Raw genomic sequence first — 21925 nt, 5'->3', positions numbered from 1 at the left:
AACTGGGGGCGGAGGTAATAGTAATACCTCCTTTTTGGATGAGAAGGGTCTGGTTCCAGGAGTTGATGCATCTCAGGGTAGCCAAACCCTGGATACTTCCGCCAAGGAAGGATCTTCTGCTACAGGGAGAGGCGCTGTGTCCACGACTGGAGATGCTAAGACTCACAGCATGGAAGTTCAACGGAGGCAACTGACTGAGTTGGGGTACCAATAAGGGGTTGTAGTTACCATGCTGGCCTCTAAATGAATGTCTACTAATAGAGTGTGCAATGCCACTTGGCAGACCTTTGTATCATGGTGTCAGGAGAACAGTGCAGACCCAATGGCTGCTAAGATAGCAGATGTGCTAGCATTTCTTCAGGTGGGTTTGGATTTAGTACCAACACCCTCTGAAGGCAGGTAGCGGCCATTTCAGTGGTGAGAGGTGATAGGAAGGGCAAGTTGCTGTCCAAACATTCACACATCAAATGCTTTTTAAGAGGGGTGTCTCTTCTTAATCCATTGCAGGCACACAGGTTTCCTTCTTGGAATTTGAATGTAGTGCTTGAGGCATTAAGTCACAAGCCTTTTGAGGCTATGGCTTCAAGCAGTTTAAAGATGCTTACTTTTAAAATGATTTTCCTGGTGGGGATTACTTCGGCACGCAGGGTGTCTGAGATTAAGGCATTGTTTATATACAAAGATCTTTGTGTTTTCCACCAAGATAAGGTGGTCTTGAGACCTGACCCAGCCTTTGTCCCAAAAGTTAATTCACTGTTTCATAGATCGGAAGAGCTTATTCTTCCTTCCTCTTGTCCCAATCCGCACTGTTTAGACTTTACAGAGCCTTAAACATTTACCTGGACAGAACTAAGCCTCTAAGGTCTTCTGATTCCTTATTTGTTTCTTTTAGTGCCAGAGCCCTGGGTAAAGCCATTTCTAAATCTACAATTAGTAGATGGTTGCGAGGCTGCATCATCGAGGCGTATAAGGCTAGGGGATTGGAACCTCCATCAGGCATCACAGCTCACTCCTTAAGGGGAGCAGCCACTTCGGCAGCTTACAGAGCTTTCTCTTCTATGGAGGAGGTGTGTAGAGCAGCCACTTGGCGCTTTGTTCATTCCTTTACAAAGCACTACCGTATTGATAAGCTCGCTTCAGCTGAGGCGGCATTCGGTAGGAGGGTGTTGCAGGCTGCTATTTGATCCAAAGGACTGAGTGGGCCCACCCTCGGGAACTGCTGTTATAAGTCCCATAGGTCAGGACTGACCCACTACTGAAACCACTGGAGAACGGAAGATTCTGTTCACTTACTGTGAAGTCTTCCTTCTCAGTGGTCCCAGAGTGGGTCAGTCCTCCCTGCCCGGTTTGGGATTGACTCAGTCTTTGCATCAATACACTGGGAGGCCCGGGAGTTTGGGCATTTATCTTTCTGCTGAGTTTACTGTGGACCATGTAATTGCACATGGGGAGTTATGGGTTACGGGTGTTCTGGTTTGGTTGTACCAAACTTTCCAGTTCCACCATTATGAATAAAGGAAATTGGATGATTCTGTGTGTGCTTCCTTGATTCTGGGTCTGGGAGGGGACGACAGATATTACTGTGGTGTTCTTCCCTCCGTTGCAGTTTGTTTTCTAGTTTCTAATTGGGAGCCGACTGGCTTGAAAATGAATTGAAAGTTAAGGGGAATAGCACCCTTCCTCCTGGAAGGAACTTGCTTTGCTGGCCCTGCCTATGGAGAGGAGGAACTATATTTCCATAGGTCAGGACTGACCCACTCTGGGACCACCGAGAAGGAAGACTTCACGGTAAGTGAACAGAATCTTCCGTTCTCACAGAGTTGTTCCTCTCAAGAACAGTTTTTGTGAAAGCTCTCTCACCTCAACCTACCTTACTTACCTTGTTGAGGGAAGGGGAAAAGAAAGGAAGACTGTAAACCACTCTGAGATCCTTCAGGTAGTGAAGGGCAGGGTATAAATCTAATCTCCTCCTTCTTCCTTTTCTTCTCTGCTCTATTCCATCTGCATTATTTCCATCTGGCTCTGATCTTGTCTGCCACTCCATCTCAACTTCAGTTACTTCTACCTGTATACACATAGGGAGCCCTGGAGTAGATTAACTTTAGTGCCATTTATAGTTACCCATTAATGCAAAATGAGATACAGAATTTGAAATTGTTTGCTATGTTTTAACTGGTTGATATTATGTTGTATTTATATTATTATAACCTGCCTTGAACCTGGTTGGAGAGTACAGAAGGTTAGAAACCAAATAAATAAATGTGGCAAATGAAGTTCAATGTGGTGATGCACATTGGGACAAAAATCCCAATTTCAATTATAGGCTAATGGAGTCTGAAGTGGCTAAGACTGAGAGAGAAAAAGAATTTGGGATTGTAGCTCAATGAAAGACATAATCCATTGTGCTGCAGTGGTGAAAAAGGCAAACTCTTTTAGGGATTATTGGGAAAGAATAAAATGGCCAATATTGTAATGTCCCTGTATGGATCTATGGTGTGGCCTCAGAGAGAGCCAGTTTGGTGTAGTGGTTAAGCGTGCAGACTTTTATCTGTGAGGAACTGGGTTTGATTCCCCATTCCTCCACTTGCAGCTGCTGGAATGGCCTTAGGCTAGCCATAGCTCTTGCAAGAGTTGTCCTTGAAAGGGCAACTTCTGTGAGAGCTCTCTCAGCCACAACTACCTCACAGGGTGTTTGTTGTGGGGGAAGAAGATAAAAGAGATTGTAAGCCGCTCTGAGACTCTGATTCAGAGAAAATTTGCAGTCTTCTTCTTCTTTGGAATACTGTGTTACAGTTCTGGTCACCCTATCTTCAAAAGGGTATTGCACAGCTGGAAAAGTACAAAGGTGGGCAACCAAGATGATTTTGGGGTTAGAGCACTTTCCTTATGAGGAAAGGCTGAAGTGTCTGGGACTTTTCAATTTAGAAAAGAGACAACTAAGGAGGCAAGGCATGATAGAGGTTTATAAAATTTTGCATGGGTTGAGAGAGTTGACAAAGAGAACCGTTTCTCCCTCTCCCCAAATACTAGAATTTGAGGAAATCCAATGAAGCTGATGGGCGGTAGGTTCATGATGGAAAAAAGAAAATTATTCTTTACACAGAGAGTAATTAAAATGTGGAGTTCACTGCCAAATTAATGTAGTGATGGCCACTGGAATAAATAGCTTTGAAAAAGGATTAGATAGATTCATGGATAAGTCTATCAATGGTTACTACTAGCCATGGAGACTGAAGGGAACCTCCAAATTCAGGGGCACTAATCCTCTAAATCCCAGAGCCAGGAGGTAACATCAGGGGAAGGCCTCAGCCTCTGTGCCCTGTTGTTGGCTGGCCATCCAGAGGAATGGGTTGGCCACTGTGCGAGACAGGATACTGGGCTAGATAGACTGCTAGTCTGATCCAGCAGGGCTGTTCTTATGTTCTTATGTCCATTGAAGTAAATACGCTTAGAAGTGTATAGTTTTGCTTAGGGCCACCCATTAATCATGTCAATCACTTAACTGATACCCATTATAATAAAAAATGTTCCATTGTTTTTAAGTAACCATATTAGGCAGGTTGAATGATAGTGGTAGAACAGACGTAAGCAAGGTTCAAATGCTCTGAGACACAGAATTCATTGATGAATATGTTCTTAAAATAGCCTACCTAAGGGCTGTTGTGGAATGAAAATATGACCGTAAATTGTCTTGATTACTTATTGGTAAGACAAAATGCAGTTGAATAATTTATTGTATGCATCACATTGTATGCCGTAGCAGACCATGTATCCAGACCTGCTGAAGCTAATCCAGGCTCATGAAAAAAGATTTCCTGGCAACACCCAGACCAAACCCAAATATTATCTAAACACCCAACTGCAAGGCTTGTTATGAGCTCTCAGAATTTTGTCACCCTAGACCTCCCTGCCAGCAGTCCTGTATGCATTTTTAACAAGTCAATTTTTTTTGTATTTTTGTATTTTGTGTGGGTGTCTGCACTTGGAAATCATGGCAACCTCTGGTGACTGATCCCTACCAGCAGCCTGGAGGATATTCAGAGAAGTGGCTGACTAAAGCCTGTCCCCATCCTCCCTACTGCTGGTATTTCAAGGAGGTCTCCCATCCAAGTACTTTCCAGAGTCAACCCTGTTTAGCTTCCACAATCTGATGAGATTGAGCTTGCTTGGGATATCTAGGTCAGGGATTTTTTTAGGAAGTCATTGATGGGGAAAATATTTGCAACCACGTGGGGCAGAGGAAATTCAGTGATACATTGGTCACTATAAAATTTTGAAGTGAAAGATGAACGGTGTGACAGAGAGTCCTGAAGAATCAACGTTTAATTTGATTAGCTCTTTGAACAGTTGATAGAAAGCTTCTTACTTCTAGGATTAACTGTGTGGTTAATTTAATATGCATTAGGGTCAGGACTATTTTTCTTAAAATGCCTTGTGAATATTAACATTTGACACTTGAAAATAAGATCTCACAAAGGTTGATTTGGAGACTGTTGCTAATTCAATTTTTTTTAAAAACTATACTAAATGCAACTTAAAGTAGTATCATTGCATTGTTTATAACAGAAAAAGAATAAAATAAGATTAGTGCAAATCAGGGGCACTAAAATATTTTGTAAATTTTGTGTTGCTTCACTTTTCAAGAAGCTCTATGAGATCCCCCCCCCCTTGTATATATATGTGGAAGAAATACTTAGAACCAAAGATCACCCAGTTATTTCTCAAAAGCATCAGGAGATGGAGGCATCAAATAATTGGTGTTCTAGTGGTGTGTCCCCAAATGAGATCCCTCCACTTATAAGGAGAGCTGCCAACTGCTGCTGTTTTTCTGGTGGGAGAGGCATGCCTGAGAGAAGCTCACCTCCACATCTCCTCTCAGCTCTTCCTCTCACCTCTCAGAAGGGTAATAATTGCAGTTTACTAGCCTTCATCTTAAGACATGAACTCTTCTACTCTGATTATTTCATTGCACAGTTCATTAGCTGTGCTAGTAGCTAGGAAACGTCTACATATTGCAAGGTAGTCATTTACCTGTGAATATTGGTCATCATCAGAGTTGTGGCTCAGGATGACTCTACTTTATGAAGTGAGGTGGATGAGGATGAATGACAGTGTCTATCTATTGTGGTTTCTCAAATTTGGAATGTCCTTCTCACAAGCATCTGGCTGGTATTGAGTATACTTTCATCACCATAATTGTTTGCTCTGACTTCTGTTTCAATGTTGTTTTGTCCTGGCTCTCTGTTATGGCTTTCAGTAACCACCCTACTTAGAACTGAGTTTTCCTGACTTTGAACATTTTATTCTTGTTTGTTTTTCCCAATCTACTTCTACATTGGTTTATGCTGCTGATAAAAAACACCCTCTGCTGCATTGTTAATTCTTGCCTTGTTATTTGAATTATACTAATGTTTTACTGGGTCTAGTTATTTTGTTTTATGTGTATTTTGTTATTTATGAGGTTGTGATTTACTTCAGAGTCAGTTGGTTAAGAGAATAAAGTTTGCATGTTCTTAACCAAGTGGATATTGTGTTGCCAAAAACTGCAAGTTTCCCTAATGCCCTCTTCTTTTCTGACAAAATGCAGAAGTGGAATGGAGAGGGAAAGTTCACAATGTAGTGATATTATCTTACTTAGGGTTGCCAAGTCCAATTCAAGAAATATCTGGGGACTTTGGGGGTGGAGCCAGGAGACATTGGGGGCGGAGCCAGGAACAAGGGTGTGACAAGCATAATTGAACTCCAAGGGAGTTCTGGTCATCACATTTAAAGGGACAGCACACCTTTTTAAATGTGTTCCTTCCATAGGAAATAATGAAGGTTAGGGGCACCTTCTTTTGGGGCTCATAGAATTGGACCCCCTGGTCCAATCATTTTGAAACTTGGGGAGTACTTTGGGGAGAGGCACTGGATACTATACTGAAAATTTGGTGCATCTACCTCAAAACACAGCTCCCCTAGAGCCCTCGAAACCTCCAGATCAATTCCCCATTATACCCTATGAGAATCGATCTCCACATAGGGAATAATGAAGTGCTCAGCAGACGTTTCCTCCCCCCCCCCCCCGTTTCTGGTGACTCTGAAGCGAAGGATTGGCCTCTCTACTCACGAGTTGCTGCCAACTTCTTCAAAGTAACACAGACACACCATCCCAAGAGGAAGCCTTTCAATCGGAGACTGAAGCCTCCAAAGTCACATGGTCCTCTGGGGGCGGGGCTTCCCCCCACCGGCTAGCTGACTGTGGGCAGGAAGTAGCCTGGGAAAGCAGAAGAACCCCCGCTGGAACCTGGGAATTGGCAAGCCTAATCTTATTTAATGTTTTGGATATTATTAAAAATGTGAAGGGGATGTGAGGCATTTGATAGCAGCCATACAAAATCCTGGTTTCAGCATGTAAAAGATAAACATATATTTTTTTCAAAAGTGGCAAGAAATTCTAAAATATATCTTCAAGGCATGAGATGACATCATTTACAACACAGAAGTAATTTAACTTCTGCTGAAAAAAGAATTTGTTATATTTTAATAACTCATGTGACCAGTTCTTATATATGTTGTTTTGTTTTTGGATATTTTAAATTGCTAACCATTATGAGTGCCTTGTCAGAGAAGTAGTATGCATTCAGTAAATTGGACACAATCTAGCCAATGTCAAAACCTCATAAAATCAATTGATTTCACTTAGAGAATATCTGAGCATATACATTTTTTTTTCATTGAAATTAATGGATTGAGGAGACAATTACCAACGTATTCTGCCTGTTTAGTGTTCAGACTTCATTTATTCTCTGCACTACTGAGAGTTTTTTATTCAGTAAGAACCCTGGGCCTGGAGGATGGCAATTCTGCAGTTCTTTTTGTCGTTAATAAGACTTTCAGTCATTTGTCATAGCTGATGGCATTATTGTATTTCATTCTTCATGAATATATCTGTCAAATGCCAACTGAATTTTTGTCATCTTATCTGTGTAGTTAATCACCTTGGCTGCTGTTATGGATTCTTTGCTATGATCCATTTCAAAGCACTTTGGGTTTGACCTGCAAATATGAGTGCTCATTTTGTTTTAATCTACCATCTTTCCTTTGCTCTGATAGCTGTCTTGACATTCAGGGATGTATGGAATGGCAGAATGAAAGCTGGAGAAACGATTAGCCTTACAGTTTGTTTCTATGATATTAATTTTTGCTTCTCAGGTAAAACAATTAGATTAAAGTCTTTTGTCTGCAAAGTCCCCAGAAGTTTTTTAGGAAGAAGCTGCACATCTGTTTTCAGGCATACAAGAGCTTCCCTTCATTATGTTTAAACCATGGCTACAATTTCAGCTAGAGGCACTGTTTAATCCCGGGCTTCTTTTTATGACTGATATCTCTGCAAGTGGTTAATGAATTAAACTTTTCTTTGTTAGTCTCTTGTCTCCTTTATTTTGGTCTGCTGAAACCTTCTGAAAGGAACATGTTGGCTGCGTCCAGATGGGCACTTTAAGCCAACACAGGCATGGTTTACAGATTAAAAGATCAAGTTCAAATGTGCACATCTGCCTCCTGTCCCACTCACCCCATCCTCCAGCATCTCTGAGGCAGCTCAAAAAGCTACCATTTAGGAAGTGGTAGCAAATTCTTCTGCAGCATGCCATCTGCCTTTCCCAGTGCTGAACGTGGGAGTGCACAAGCGAAATGGATTGGCAGTGTGAACCCACCAATCTGCTCTAGGCACTCACTGGTATTCTTTAAAAAAACTCCCCTAGGCACATGAACACATGACCAATAAATGAATGGAGGGGAAAGAAACCCAAGCTACGGGGATGGTGCGCAACACTAAAAACAAGATTGGAAACACTTACCGTGACACTTCCTTCTCTGTGGTTCTGGAGTGGAACGGTCCCTCACAAGTGGGTATAGGCTACTCCTCCTCGATACAAGGTTGGTTTCTTTAGTCGACCCAGCATGGGGAGTGGCCTATCCCCTGGGAACATCCCAGTTGTTGCCAAGCTGAATTCCCCTTGAAGTTCCTAAATGAGAAAATTCAGAACAAAGCATACATCATGCCAAACATAGTAACTGTTTCAAAGGTTTTAATGAAAACTTACAACACCTTTGTATAATACCTGAAGTATAAATACAGATCTCAGCATTTATTTTGGTTAGTACAACTCCCACTAACCAAAACCCTTCAGTTAACTATCTGGAAGCCCTTAACTTGGGTGGTTTGGACTGTCCCACTCTGGAACCACCAAGAAGGAAGCTTCATGGTAAGTGCTTCCAATCTTCCATTCTCCAGTGGTTCCAGGTGTGGGACAGTCCCTCACAAGTGGGACATACACAAGCTATATGCTCCAGGCTGGGAAGGGCTCCCCTTTTCAGAGTGTATGCTGCAGCACTCTACGACCAAAGGCCACCTCTGTTGAGGGAATGAGCTGTAACTCCTCCTGGTGGATCCATACCTTGTGATTTGTAGGCTACCTCAATACACTCCCTCATCCATCTACTCAGCAAGGAGGTGGATACCGGCTTTCCCAGGGAAGACTGACTAGAAGACATGAAGAGCATATCAGTTTTCCTATGCACTTTAATTCTCTCCAAATAAAAACTAAGCACCCATTTTACATTCAAGCAATGCCACTCTTTTTTCTTCTCATGCTGTGGATTGGGGCAGAATGAAGGAAGAACAATTTCCTGGGACCTATGGAATATAGAATTGACCTTAGGGATAAATGTGGGGTCCAGCCTCAGCACTGCTTTATCAGCATGAAAAACACAAAGCTCCTTGTCGACCAACAGAGCTCTCAACTCAGAAACCCAGCAGGCTGAAGTGATACAGCTTTGTACCAAATACAGTGTCTAAATGCAGTACTAAATACACTGTACTAAATACAGTGTCTTGAGAGTAAGTTCTTTTACCTCACAGGTAGCCATTGTCTCCTTAATGTACGAGCAGCCAACCCTTTTAACCAATCCCTCCTGTGAAAACTGCAGTATGGAATGAACCAGGACTGTTAAAGGATCTCCACTATTTTTTAGAAAACCAATCCTGAAAAACCTGCCAGATATTTTTATATACTCTATTTGTAGAGCCATTCCTAGAGGCCAAAAGAGTATCGACCACCTTAGAAGAATAACCCAAACTTTCTAGCTGGTGCTGTTCAAACACCAGACTGGTAACTGTAGATTGTCTGGTTGAGGATGAACAGTTGCCCCCTGCCTCAACATGTCCCTGGATACCGGCAGCTGCCATGGAATCTCTTTCGATAGTTTTAGCAAGTCCTGGAACCACACTCTTCTCAGCCAGAAGGGAGCTATCAGCACCTTGTCCGCCTTTTGTTCCAAAATCTTCTGAATGACACGTGCTATCAGTTGCACCAGATGGAAGGCATAAAGTAGTCCCTCCGGCCACCGGCAGTTGAGAGTATCGACCCCTTCTGCTCGATCCTCTCTGTTTCTGGAAAAGAATCTTGGTACCTGATGGTTCTTTGCTGAGACGAACAGGTCCACTTCCAGTTTGCCATACCTCTGTTCCAGTTGCCGAAAAACAGACCTGTCCAGCAGCCATTCTGTTTGGTCCAAGGTTTGTCTGCTTAGCCAGTCTGCCACCACATTGTCCTTCCTGCTACATGGACTGCTTTTAGAGATAACAAGGTCCTTTCTGCCCAAGTAAATAGAAGGTTGGCTTCCTGTTGTAGGGACTGAACTCTGTTTCCACCTTGTCGGTTCACGTACACCTTGGCTGTCACATTGTCCATCTTTATAAGAACATGACGGTGCTCTAGGGTCATCTGAAACTGTCGCAGCCCCAGCCTTATGGCTCCTAAATCCAAAGGGTTGATGCTCCTGCCCATCTCCTCCTGGGACCACAGACCTTGAGTCAGAAGCCCCCGGGAATGAGCTCCCCACCCCATCAGGCTGGCATCCGTAGTCACAACAGATCTCGGAGGGTCTCTCAAGGGCACTCTCTGGCTGAACCGTGAGGACTCCAACCCCCACTGGAGTTCCTGACATAGTTCCGGTAACAAGTTCACCCACTGAAGTTTTAGTTTAAGTTTATTTACAGCAGAAGCCAGCATAAACAATACAGATAAAACCAAAGCTAGTTACATTAACCCATATAAATTGTGCTTAGAGAAAAGAGGTAAAATGGCTACAATCAATTATAAAACATACATACAGTTTTATAATAGGATTAAACATTTTAAAAGCTACCAACTAAGAAAGAGAGAAAGAAAATGACTAGCTATTACCCTTCAGAACTACGAGTGACTTTCTAATCCTGGTGGCAAGCCAGCCAAATTTAGCTAATTTGAGTATAATCATAGGGTTCCCCTTTATCAGACAGGAAATTAGAAGCCTCAGAGTCCTCATCCTCATGAGAACTGGGAATGGGGGGATTCACTCCTAGGGCAAGCCTGCCTTGCTTGGGTCTGGTTGGAGAAGCTGTGGGGCTGTATGAAGCCCTTCTCTTAAGTTGTGCCCTGCTATGTCTGTCTTGGGTAGAGGGCTGCATCCAGTGTCTATAGGGTGTCCCATCTCTTTGAGGAGTTCCCCTTTCAGCCACTGTAACAGGTTAGCCTTGGCATTCTCCCCTGAGAGGTCTGGCTCTGTATCCTCTGTAGAAGACTGGAATATTTGGGAAGCTGTGAGGGAAGCCCTTTCATTGCTACATGGGGAGCTCATTGAGGCTTTTCCCAGCCAGTCCACCATTTTGGCTAGGTAGCTGCTGAAAGTGAAAGTAAAAGGGAGGAATACATATCAGGAGCCAGATTTTAAAATGGCTCCTGTTACTCCCTGATAGTGCCCCAAACCTTCCCTGGCTTCCTTCCTTGGCATTCTCTGCTCACCATGTTCAGGGCCCTGGGTAGCGGTTTTGCTACCCAGCTGTCTACTTGCCTAAGGATTGAATCACCAACTACTAAGGCCTCCCCTCTCTTCTTGCCCAGGGATGGTTCCTTGGCGCAAAAGGATACCCGCTCACCAACTGAAGAACAGGTCCCTTCTGAGGGCACATTCCCCTTATTCTCAGCCCGTTGCCCTGTTCCCTCTCTACCCTTATGCTCCTTGGCAGCAATGGGGCTTCCACGTTTAGAGTGGGGCTCATCTAAGACGTCCCCGAGAGTATTCCCTGAGTGCCTAACTGACTGTCTCTGCTTCTCCAGGTCAGTCACCTTGGCATCAAGGGTACGATCTCTTTCCCTGAGGTCCAGGAGCTCCTTGCATCGAGCACACACCCAAGACTTCTGTCCTGTGGGCAGATAGTCATACATGTGACACTCAGTGCAAAACACTGGAAAGCCCCCACCCCCCTGCCGGCATTCTACCTTCATGATAGCTTTTAAAAAAATATACAGTCCCCTTTTAAATCCTGTTTGTTTATGTGGCTCCTCTTCTGGAGGGTCAACTTACCTTATTTGGAACATAAGAAAAATAGGGATCTGGATTCCTGGTCCTTACACAGCCCCCAGGCTAAGTGCCACAGGCCAAGAGCCCTTTAGCTCTCGCCCTCTGGCAAGGTGCAGCTTAATAATGCAAAGAGGGTGGGGAACACAGCCACTCCTAATCAATTAGCAACAATCACCTTCAATCACCTTCGGCCCACTCAAACCAAACAGCAGTTTCCTAGCAACCACAAATTCAGAATTTTCAGCAGTCACACAAACTCAGAAATTCTCAGCAACCTCCCCAGCTGCTTAGAAAGCCATACCTCACCCTTATAGCACTTATTCTCTGCTCTTTCTCAGAGCTTCTCTGCTCTCTCTCAGAGCTCTCTGAAATGTGCTCAGCCTCTGGCAAGGTGCAGCTTAATAATGTTGCCAGCAGTTTAGACATTAATGGCTGTGTGTTGCGTAATTCTGAGGGGACCGCACATTTACGCTGTTATACAAGTTGTAGACTCACTACTTTACATTACAGCCAAGTGTCATTTCTTCAGTGTTGTCACATTAAAAGATATACTTAAATATTTACAAAATATGTGGGGGTGTACTCACTTCTGTGATATACTGTATGTGCTTGCATTCATGTCATGCATATTTGGGATTAGTTTTAGAGTATCATTTCTACATCACACTGTGCAAAAAGGGAGAAGTCAGCTGTGCACACAGGCTTTGCATACTGTTGTTGAAAAGAACAAGAGTCCACTAGCACCTTAAAGACTACCAAATATTGTGGCAGAATATGAGCTTTTGTGAGTCATTGCTCACCTCTTCAGATACCCATCTTGATCTATCTCCATGTTGTTGTTTTCCAGTTTTTTTTTAATGATTGTTAAATCATACATATGAATGCAGCCTGAATCAACATTTTAATTGAGTTTTTCACCACATCACCAAAATCTTCTTGTTCTGACATCCAGCAGTTTAATACTATCTATTGTTTATGTAAAACTAGGACTTTTACTCCTTCTGTCTCCTTCCAGGTGTTGAGCCATTTACTAACACACAAGAGGGATTGTTCTGTTACCTTTAAATTTCCTTTTATTTCCTTAGAAGCTCATTGATTTACAAATCTTGAGCAGCAGAAAAAAATTGTATTCTTCATTTTTTGGATGCAAACAATACCAGGATTTCTAAGCTTCTTTAGGTACATATTGGGAAGATCATTGTCAAACACTTCTTGAAAATGTGTAATATTTATTGGCTCACCCTTGCCCACATAGGATGATTACAGACCAGCACTTTGGGCCGATACAGAGATGGCTCTGAAATCAACCCAAGAAATCCTTCCACACACAAACAGACACTTTGCTGGGGACCCAGCATGTGGATGCTTCAAGATGGCTCTTTTTGAGCTGGCCCAATTTGGGATGCCTCCCAACCTCCCCAAACTGCTGGTCTGTTATCACTCATACTTTCTTGTGTTCTTGAAGAACTCTCTCTCTTTCTCTTTCTCTCTCATATTTTTTTTTACAAATTTGAGATCTAACACTTTATTTACTTCATGCTGCTTCATCAAGAAATAGAAAGCATAACCTTAATAGTCCTTTGTATGAAACAATGGTGATTTTTGAATAGGGTTGCCAAGTCCAATTCAAGAAATATCTGGGGACTTTGGGGGTGGAGCCAGGAGACTTTGGGGGTGGAGCCAGGACACATTGGGGTGGAGGCAGGAGCAAGGGTGTGACAAGTATAATTGAACTCCAAGGGAGTTCTGGCCATCACATTTAAAGGGACAGCACACCTTTTTAAATGCCTTCCTTCTATAGGAAATAATGAAGGATAGGGGCACTTTCTTTTGGGGCTCATAGAATTGGACTTCCTGGTCCAATCGTTTTGAAACTTGGGAGATATTTTGGGAAGAGGCACTAGATGCTATACTGAAAATTTGGTGCCTCTACCTTAAAAACCAGCTCCCCCAGAGCCCCTGATACCCGCAGATCAATTCCCCATTATTCCCTATGGGAATCATTCTCCATGGGGAATAATTGCCCAGTAGACATTTCCCTCCCCCCCCACTGCTTTCTGATGACCCTAAAGCAGGGGGGAGGGCCTCCAAACCTGTGGATTGGCAACTCTCTCTCTCACACACACATACACACTTACTGGGTCTGATTCCTCCACGACATCTGAAAACAACAGGGGCTACACTGCTCTCTCTCTCTCTCTCTCTCTCTCTCTCTCTCTCTCTCACACACACACACACACACACACTTATTTGCTCTGAAACGAAAGCAAAACAAACTGAGGGACTGTGTTGCTGACCCTTCACATGAAGTACTTCCTGCTCAACTTTAAAGGCACACACACACACACACACACATTTTGAAACGGACCTGTTTGCAGGTCTCTAAACCTGCCCAAAATCTAGAGCTGCATGGTGGCTGTTGGGGCAGGGCTTCCCCTGCCAGCCAGCTGACTGGGGGCAGGGGAAGCCTGTAAAACCAGGGGATCCCCCGCTGGGACCTGGAGATTGGGAAGCCTATTTTTGAATCATCAGACCAAGGATGAAGAAGAATTTGAGTTTAAAGCTGATTTAATACATGTAGCTTGTTGAGTTATTGATACATTAATGAAAACCTCATATTTGTGTATTTTTATGTTTCTAGGAATGTGTATCTATAGTTATTGTTTGTACATTTCACTCTCTAATACAGCAAAATATATGTAATTGCCTATGCTGCCTTTATAACATTAGGCAGTGAGAAAATTTTCTGTGATGGTTCACTTTCTCTGTTCTTTGGAGAAGAGAACTGAAAAACTTTGAAGCACTGTGAAACAGGAAATAATAAGAACATAAGAGAAGCCATGTTAGATCAGGCCAATGGCCCATCCAGTCCAACATTCTGTGTCACACAGCGGCCAAATATATATATATATATATATATATATATATATATATATATACACACACACACACACACACACACATACACACACACACACACACACACACTGTGGCTAATAGCCACTGATGGACCTGTGTTCCATATTTTGCATGTCAGCTTTTAAAGTATGAATGCAAATAATTCTTCAAATTTTTCCAAAGCCTAAATTGCCTTTATGCAAGTACTTTACCTATTTGAAATCTGATTATGCATGAGACTGAGCTGTAAGAAAAGTTCTAATGTCCTCTTTAATATCACTAGAATAGTTACTGAGATCCATCATAGTGTTGGACCCAGGGAAGAACTGTAAATGCTGATGTCTTAATACAACAGGTGCCTGCAAGTAAATATTTTTAGTTCTTTATTAATTCATCTAGTTCTGGACAACAGAAAAAAGCTCTGTGAAAATAAATTATTTTTTTCTGCTACTGCAAGGCAAGGAGATGATTCTTATTGGTGCTCTGAAGCTTACCTAGTTGCAGACACCATAGAAAAATGGAAGTAACATACTTTTACTGCTTTAAAAAGTAGTAGGCATAATTTTAGAATATCTACTGTTGGAGTTTTACTGCCAGAAATAATGTGGTACAAATCCAGAATGCTAAAGAGAAAAAAGTCAATGGAGGAGGAGTCATGTATAGTTTTAATTAAATGGGGAATGTTTGCTTTATTCACCATTTTAATTAAACCTTAGCTGAAATTAAAGACAGCATCACACAAATGGAACCCTTGAGATCTGTCAAGCTAGGTTCTTGTCTTTGAGTTAATGAACAATCAGATCTCACTTGTTATATCATTAAATGGTTCTCTTTAGATGTCCTTTGGACTCAACACTGGTACTGTTTAACTTTTGGTGGTAAATGGAAATTGCTTGTCCATTGAACTGGAAACAAGATATATTTACTTATCTTCTTTTCTCACCTCTTTGAGTATCCCAAATAAAATGGAAAAAAAGATGGACTGAAATCGCATAACTGTCTTTGGAGGAGGGAGTCAAATAGTCACCCAATCTTAGAAGAAGAAGAAGATGAAGAAGATATTGGATTTATATCCCACCCTCTACTCCGAAGAGTCTCAGAGTGGCTCACAATCTCCTTTGCCTTCCTCCCCCACAACAAACACCCTGTGAGGTGGGTGGGGCTGGCAAGGGCTCTCACAGCAGCTGCCCTTTCAAGGACAACCTCTGCCAGAGCTATGGCTGACCTTAGGCCATGCTAGCAGGTGCAAGTGGAGGAGTGGGGAATCAAACCCGGTTCTCCCAGATAAGAGTCCGCACACTTTACCACTACACCAAACTGGCTCTCCTTAGTCTTTTATCAGAAAACAAGCAAACAAGATATTAATCATAAACATTTAAGATTAGGTAAGGTATAGAAAGATGGTGGTGGGTGGGTGGTTGTTATTCCTCTGAATTATTTGCAGGTGAATTAGCAAACTGTATTCTATTGTTAACCTGCAGAGACAGGGTTGATTTTTAGATGAGAATGTTACTCTTTCTTAGTTTAGTGCTCTAGTACTCTGGAACATAGTTTCAATAAATAAATAGTCTGCTTTGTTTTGTATCTGAATAACTTGAATTATTTTTTATTTTTCTTTGTGCAACATTCATTTGATCTACATTATTCTGTAAACTTCTAGCAAACTTTAATCAACATGTTACTGTGTGTTAATGACAAGTGACTTGACAATCAGACAGAAGACAACTCAGAATTCCCTATTAAATCTAAATTATATATGCATGTATTAGGAATGCACATGCTGCTCTCCACAACCCTAGTTTTTTGTAATTAAAAAAAAATCATTGGGTCATGGTTCTCAGACCTAACTTCATTCCCATCCCTATCCATGACCATTCCTTAAGCTTCCACATGGTTTTTTAGAAGTTCATGGGGGGAAGAGGGGGGGAGAGCAAGAGGGACCACTGAAATGGCTTGCATCCATTTCTGCCTAACAACAGGGCTGGTGTGCCCATCAGCTCTCAGGCTGAAATAGACACAAGCCATTTCTCAGTGATCCCTTTCACTCATCCCCCACTTCCAGCAGATCGCTGAAATGATTTGCAGGTTCTATTGTGCAGTCTTGTTTGACCCAGGCTGCCCAGCAGGGCCCCAGCCCAGCCTGCAAGGAGAGTTCTCCCCCAGAATTGACTCCTTTGCAGGCTCTGTTGGGCAGCCCGGTGTGAACCAGGCTGCCCAGCAGAGCCCTAACTCAGCAATCCCTGAGGGGCAGACCAAGTAATCTCGAGGACCTTAAACAACCCTCAGGCTAGACGTTCCCCACCCCTGCCATAGGAACAGCTCCTCTGTGGGCTCTGTTTGGCAGTCCACTTTGAACCAGGCTGCTAGCAAAGCCCCTGCCAACCCTGCAGGGAGAGTTTTCCCTGCATGATTGGATCTTTGCAGGCTGTGTTTGGCAGCCCAGTTTGAACCAAGCTGCCAGCAGAGCCTCAGCCGAGACTGCAGCAGCATGCCTTGCAAAAGCCGTTTAAAGCCTAATGTTGTGAGCCGCCCTGAGTCCGCTTGCGGAGAGGGCGGGATATAAATGCGAAGTAATAAATAAATAAATAAATAAATAAATAAATAAATGGACATTCCCTTCCTTTAAAAGGCTTTTGCAAGGTGCACTGCGCAAGTGAAATCCAAGCAGTGAGTTCACCTGGAAGTGGGTAAACATACTACTCCATCTTCACTCTAGTATGGCACTCCTTACAAAAGCTGTATAGGGAAGGGAACATATTTTTAAATGGCTTTTGGTGGGTGCACTGCTCTCAATTGTAGTCCAAGCAGTGAGTTCACAGGATAATGAGCCCCACAAAATGAATCCATTCAGTAGCTAGGGAGGCTCATGAAGTTTCTGTTAAAACAATTTTATTTGGTAACGTACCCACCCCTCCCCCTGTTACTCCCCGCCGGTGTTATTTACTTAAAGTACTAATGTTTAAAGGTAACCTTAACTAATAAAAACTCATGAAGTCTCATGGTTTGTGTGACCTCACAAACTACAAACCCTGCCCATCTCTAGCATGTATTTTATGCAAAATTCACAAATTCATAATTGTTTTGTGTCCATGTAATTACAAGTCAGATTTTTATAAATATAAAGATTTGTCAGATCTTTATAAATATAGTTCTTGTCATATTAGGTTAATCTATTAGCATATTAGGTCAATCTATCTGTTATGGGCTAGTTTGTCACTTACTAGAGATAGCAATTGGATTTTAGTTCATTGACCTACCCAAGTAAAAGTATGGTGTCAGACTATGACAATTTAGCTTCCAGGCATACAGAAAAATGGTAAAATATGATATAAAAGTCAAGGTCTTTTATATATTTAATTTCACATTACCGCAAGGATACTATTTTAATGCTGGTTTTGAATGGCTGCCTTTTAATAATTATATTTGAAGGCAAATCATAAAAGGATTAGGCTTTGTTGATTGTACCTTATAGAAACAACAGTAACTATAGAATTTAGCAAAAGTCAGTACAGTCCATAACCTTTACGGGACTGAATGCAAATAATTAATTTATCTGTTGATTCGTATTAATAATAATAATAATAATAATAATAATAATAATAATAATAATAATAATAATAATACTTTTTATTTATATCCCGCCCTCCCCGCACAAGCAGGCTCAGGGCGGGTCACAACGTATAAGTGCAATACAATTAAATCATACATAGCAATAAAATCATCATAAATCAATTTACAAGTTACATTAAAATTAACATTAAGGTGCTAAAATAGGTCCTATGTCTCTAGCTTTTATAACTGAAAGGATGCTACTCATCCTGAACTGCTAGAAAGTTATTAAGTTTTGAGCCTTTTTTGAAAGACCAAAAATGGTAACATCAATTTCATCAATCTCAGAAAATTAAATTAAATTCTGTTCAAAATATCCATTTTGACTTTAGCATATTAGGAGATATTTGAATGGTCAATTTTTTAAAGTAACTGTCATGTTTTTATAGCCGTGACTTCATTCAGAAAACTATCCAAAATAAATCATTAACTGTCTTGGTACTTACAAAACAACAACAAAAACCCATTTGCCTGTATATATTAAGATCCAGATTCAGATCAACAATCAGAAAAAGTAAGTGGAAAAGACTTTTTAATCAAGTGAGTTTTTAATTTAGAAATAGTAGAGAAACCCAATTTATTTATGCAATACAGTAGAGCAAAATGGAAGTTACAAAATGGAAAAATGCAAAAGAGCAGATAAAGAAAAAGAAAAAATGTATTTTTCATATCTAGATATATTGGAGAAAAAATCAGTTCCTTGAGTTCCAAATATACTGGCATTTTGATCCCTTTTCGTTTTCCTGGCTTCCTGATTATTTTGGTTCCGATTCAGATTCAAATGGCATAAAAGGATGAAGCAAAAACATGGATAGAATTAATTTGGGTTCCATTATTGCCTTTGGGGAATTTTTCCAAGGAGCTGAGGGGGTGTTTTTAAAGGTAATGGCTTGCAAATTGCAGCAAAGCTGCTGATGCCTGTTCTTGAAATAAACCCCAAATTTCAGGTCAGTTGGACTAAGAGATCTCATTCTATGAGCCCCTGAAAAAAGGTGGTCCCAGATGCCCTCCATTGCAGGACACAAGGAGCCTACTTTGGTGGGGAGGGCAAAATACAAATCTAATAAAACAAATAAATAAATTTAAAATGTGTGTGTGTGTGTATACACACACACACACATGTTTTAAGCATGTTTTATTTTTAAATATATATATTTAAAAACCAAACATGCTTAAAACATTAGCATTCATGACTTCCGGGGTTGGGAAAATGGAGAGCTGACCCGCTTCTTGCAAGAGGAGTGGACAGGAGTTTTTGTTTTGGACATAAAAGGCGACTCCAACACCTGCTGTCTACCTTTTCCAGTGAGGGAATTGTCTATGACATGCTTGAAGAATTTTGAGGGGGTTTACTTTGGCTGTCGAAAAAATGTTATTGGGACTATATGTCCCAAATGGTGCAAGGAATGTTTTTTTTCAAAGACATTATGCAACAGTTAGACCAAGTGACATACGATCAGATAATGTTAATGGGAGATTTTAACGGAATCATAAAAAATTCTTTGGACAGATACGGGGAAAAAAATACAGATAGCAAGTTACCAAAGTCATTTTTTTAACTAATAAAACAAGAAAGTTTGGAGGATGTATGGAGAAAGTTCAATCCTAATGTGCGTGACTATACCTTCTTTTCAGCAAGGCATAACTCCTCAAGAATTGACATATTATGAACCACCAAAGACTTAGGACCATAATCCATTATTGTGGTTGGCAAAAGACAGGAAAAGGGTGAGGAGATGGAGATTAAATGAGAACTTATTGCAAAATGCAGGAACAGTGGCATCTATTGTAAAAGAAACTAAAGTTTTCTTCCAAATGAATGAAAATCAGGACATTCAATACCAGACTGTGGGACGCGTATAAAGCTGTAATGAGAGGAATCTTAATTACATTGAACAATAAAGACAGAAGAGACAAGGAAAAACAAATGGTGGATTTACAAAAAGATATAGGCAAAAAAGAAAGAGAATTAAGAAAGAGACCGGGGAAAAAGAAAATTTTGCAGGAGATTACAATTTTACAGAGTCAATTGAAGCACCTATTGAATAAGGAGATGGAATGGAATCTTAAAAGACTGCAGCAGAAATCTTTTGAGGGAGCTAACAAACCCGGGATATAATTGGCGTGGCAAATGAAGAAAAAAAGGGAGAACAAATTTATAAACAAAATTATAGTTGAAGGTAAAGAGATTGTGGATCAAGCAGGAAATAAAAGGGAATTTTACAAATACTATGCTAAACTATTTAAAGGCCAACAAGTAGATAAAGAGAAAATAGAAGCGTGCTCGCAGAAAGTAAAAGTAAAGCCTTTAACAGAAATCATGGAAAAAGCCTTAAATGAACCAATTGAAAAAGTTGAAATAGAAGCAGCAATTAGTTCAATGAAATTAGGCAAAGCACCGGGTCCTGATGGTTTTTCAGCAAAATTTTACAAAGTCCTGGCAGATGCATTAGTAGGAAAGCTCCAAAAGTTGATGAATATTATCAGACAAGAAGGGAAAGTGCCAAACACATGGAAGGAAGCAGTTGTTTCATTGATACCAAAGGAAGACAGAGATGCCAGTGTGTTAAAAATTACAGACCGATTTCATTACTCAATAATGACTATAAAATATTTGCTAGGATACTAGCAGAATGACTCAAACAGCATTTAAACACTCTTTATTCAGGAGGAGCAAGCAGGTTTTCTCCCCAGAAGGCAAATAAGAGACAATATCAGAACAGTAATAGACATTGTAGAATATTACAAAAAGCATCCAGAAAAAGAGGTGGCATTATTTTTTGCTGATGCAGAGAAAGCTTTTGACAATCTTAACTGGGACTTTATGTTTGTGGTTATAGAGAAATTGAAATTGGGAAATGATTTTATAAGAATGGTTATGGCAATTTATACAGAACAAAAAGCTAAATTTTGTGTGAATGCAGATCTGACAGAACAAATGCTAATTAGTAAAGGTACAAGGCAAGGTTGCCCTCTATCTCCGTTGCTATTTATAATGACTTTGGAGATTTTGCTGATGCAAATCAAAGAGGATAAAGAAATAGAGGGGCTGAAATTGAAAGGTTTTTCTTACAAATATAGGGCTTTTGCAGATGATGTGATGTTTATTAATGAAAATCCATTACAGGTGATGCCATTGTTGTTAAGTAAAATTAAAGAGTATGGAGAGTTGGCAGGCTTCTATATAAATAAAGAAAAATAAAAATTTTTAAGCAAGAATCTGTCATTAAGCAAACAGGAAGAACTACAAAGCGTAACTGGATGTGAAGTTACCTCGAAAGTAAAGTATTTAGGTGTAGAGATTACGATGAGAAATATTGATCTGTATAAAAACAATTATGAAAAGCTTTGGCGTAAATTTGAAGATTTGTTAAAGTGGAATAAGCTGAATTTGTCTATGCTGGGTAGGATCTCTGCAATCAAAATGAATGTTCTACCAAGAATGTTTCTCTTTCAAACAAATCCAATAGTGAAAGATATTAAACAATTTAATCATTTGCAAAAAAAGGTTTCAGAATTTGTATGGGCGGGTAAAAAACCAAGAATCAAAATGAAAATTCTGACGGATGCGAAAGAAAGGGGTGGCTTCCAGTTGCCCGATTTTAAGTTATACCACGATCCTGTTTGTTTGGTATGGATTAAGGACTGGATAACTTTACTTAACAGGAAATTATTGGCATTAGAAGGCCATGGAAATGTTTTTGGTTGGCATGCTTATATGTATTATGGGAAGGAGAAGATGGATGGTTTTTTCTCACATCATTACATAAGAAGAAACTTGTTGAATACATGGAAAAAATATAATAAATATGGTGATGAGAGAAAACCACTATGGATTGTGCCAACAGAAGTCATAGTTATCGTCAGATCCACAGGAAGATAAATGGTTATCATATAAACAACTGCTAAAAATACAGGGAGGCAAGGTGGAACTAAAACCAGTGGAAGAATTGCAGGGCAAATTTAATTGGTACCAACTGCAACAAATCAAAAGCTTGGTGGAGCAGGATATTAGGAATACAGGAATAAC

The 21925-nt window shown here is 40.7% G+C and overlaps 1 protein-coding gene across 2 annotated transcripts in view; it reads left to right on the top strand.

Annotated features, from left to right (window-relative positions):
- The window catches only part of PRR16 (proline rich 16), a 314849-nt gene that overhangs the window by 164079 nt on the left and 128845 nt on the right, over positions 1-21925 (top strand). The gene's annotated exons all lie outside the window — the stretch shown is intronic.

Source organism: Heteronotia binoei, chromosome 4 (genome assembly GCF_032191835.1).
Source record: "Heteronotia binoei isolate CCM8104 ecotype False Entrance Well chromosome 4, APGP_CSIRO_Hbin_v1, whole genome shotgun sequence".
Classification (NCBI taxonomy): Eukaryota; Metazoa; Chordata; class Lepidosauria; order Squamata; family Gekkonidae; genus Heteronotia; species Heteronotia binoei.
This window is presented reverse-complemented; position numbering and strand designations above follow the sequence as displayed.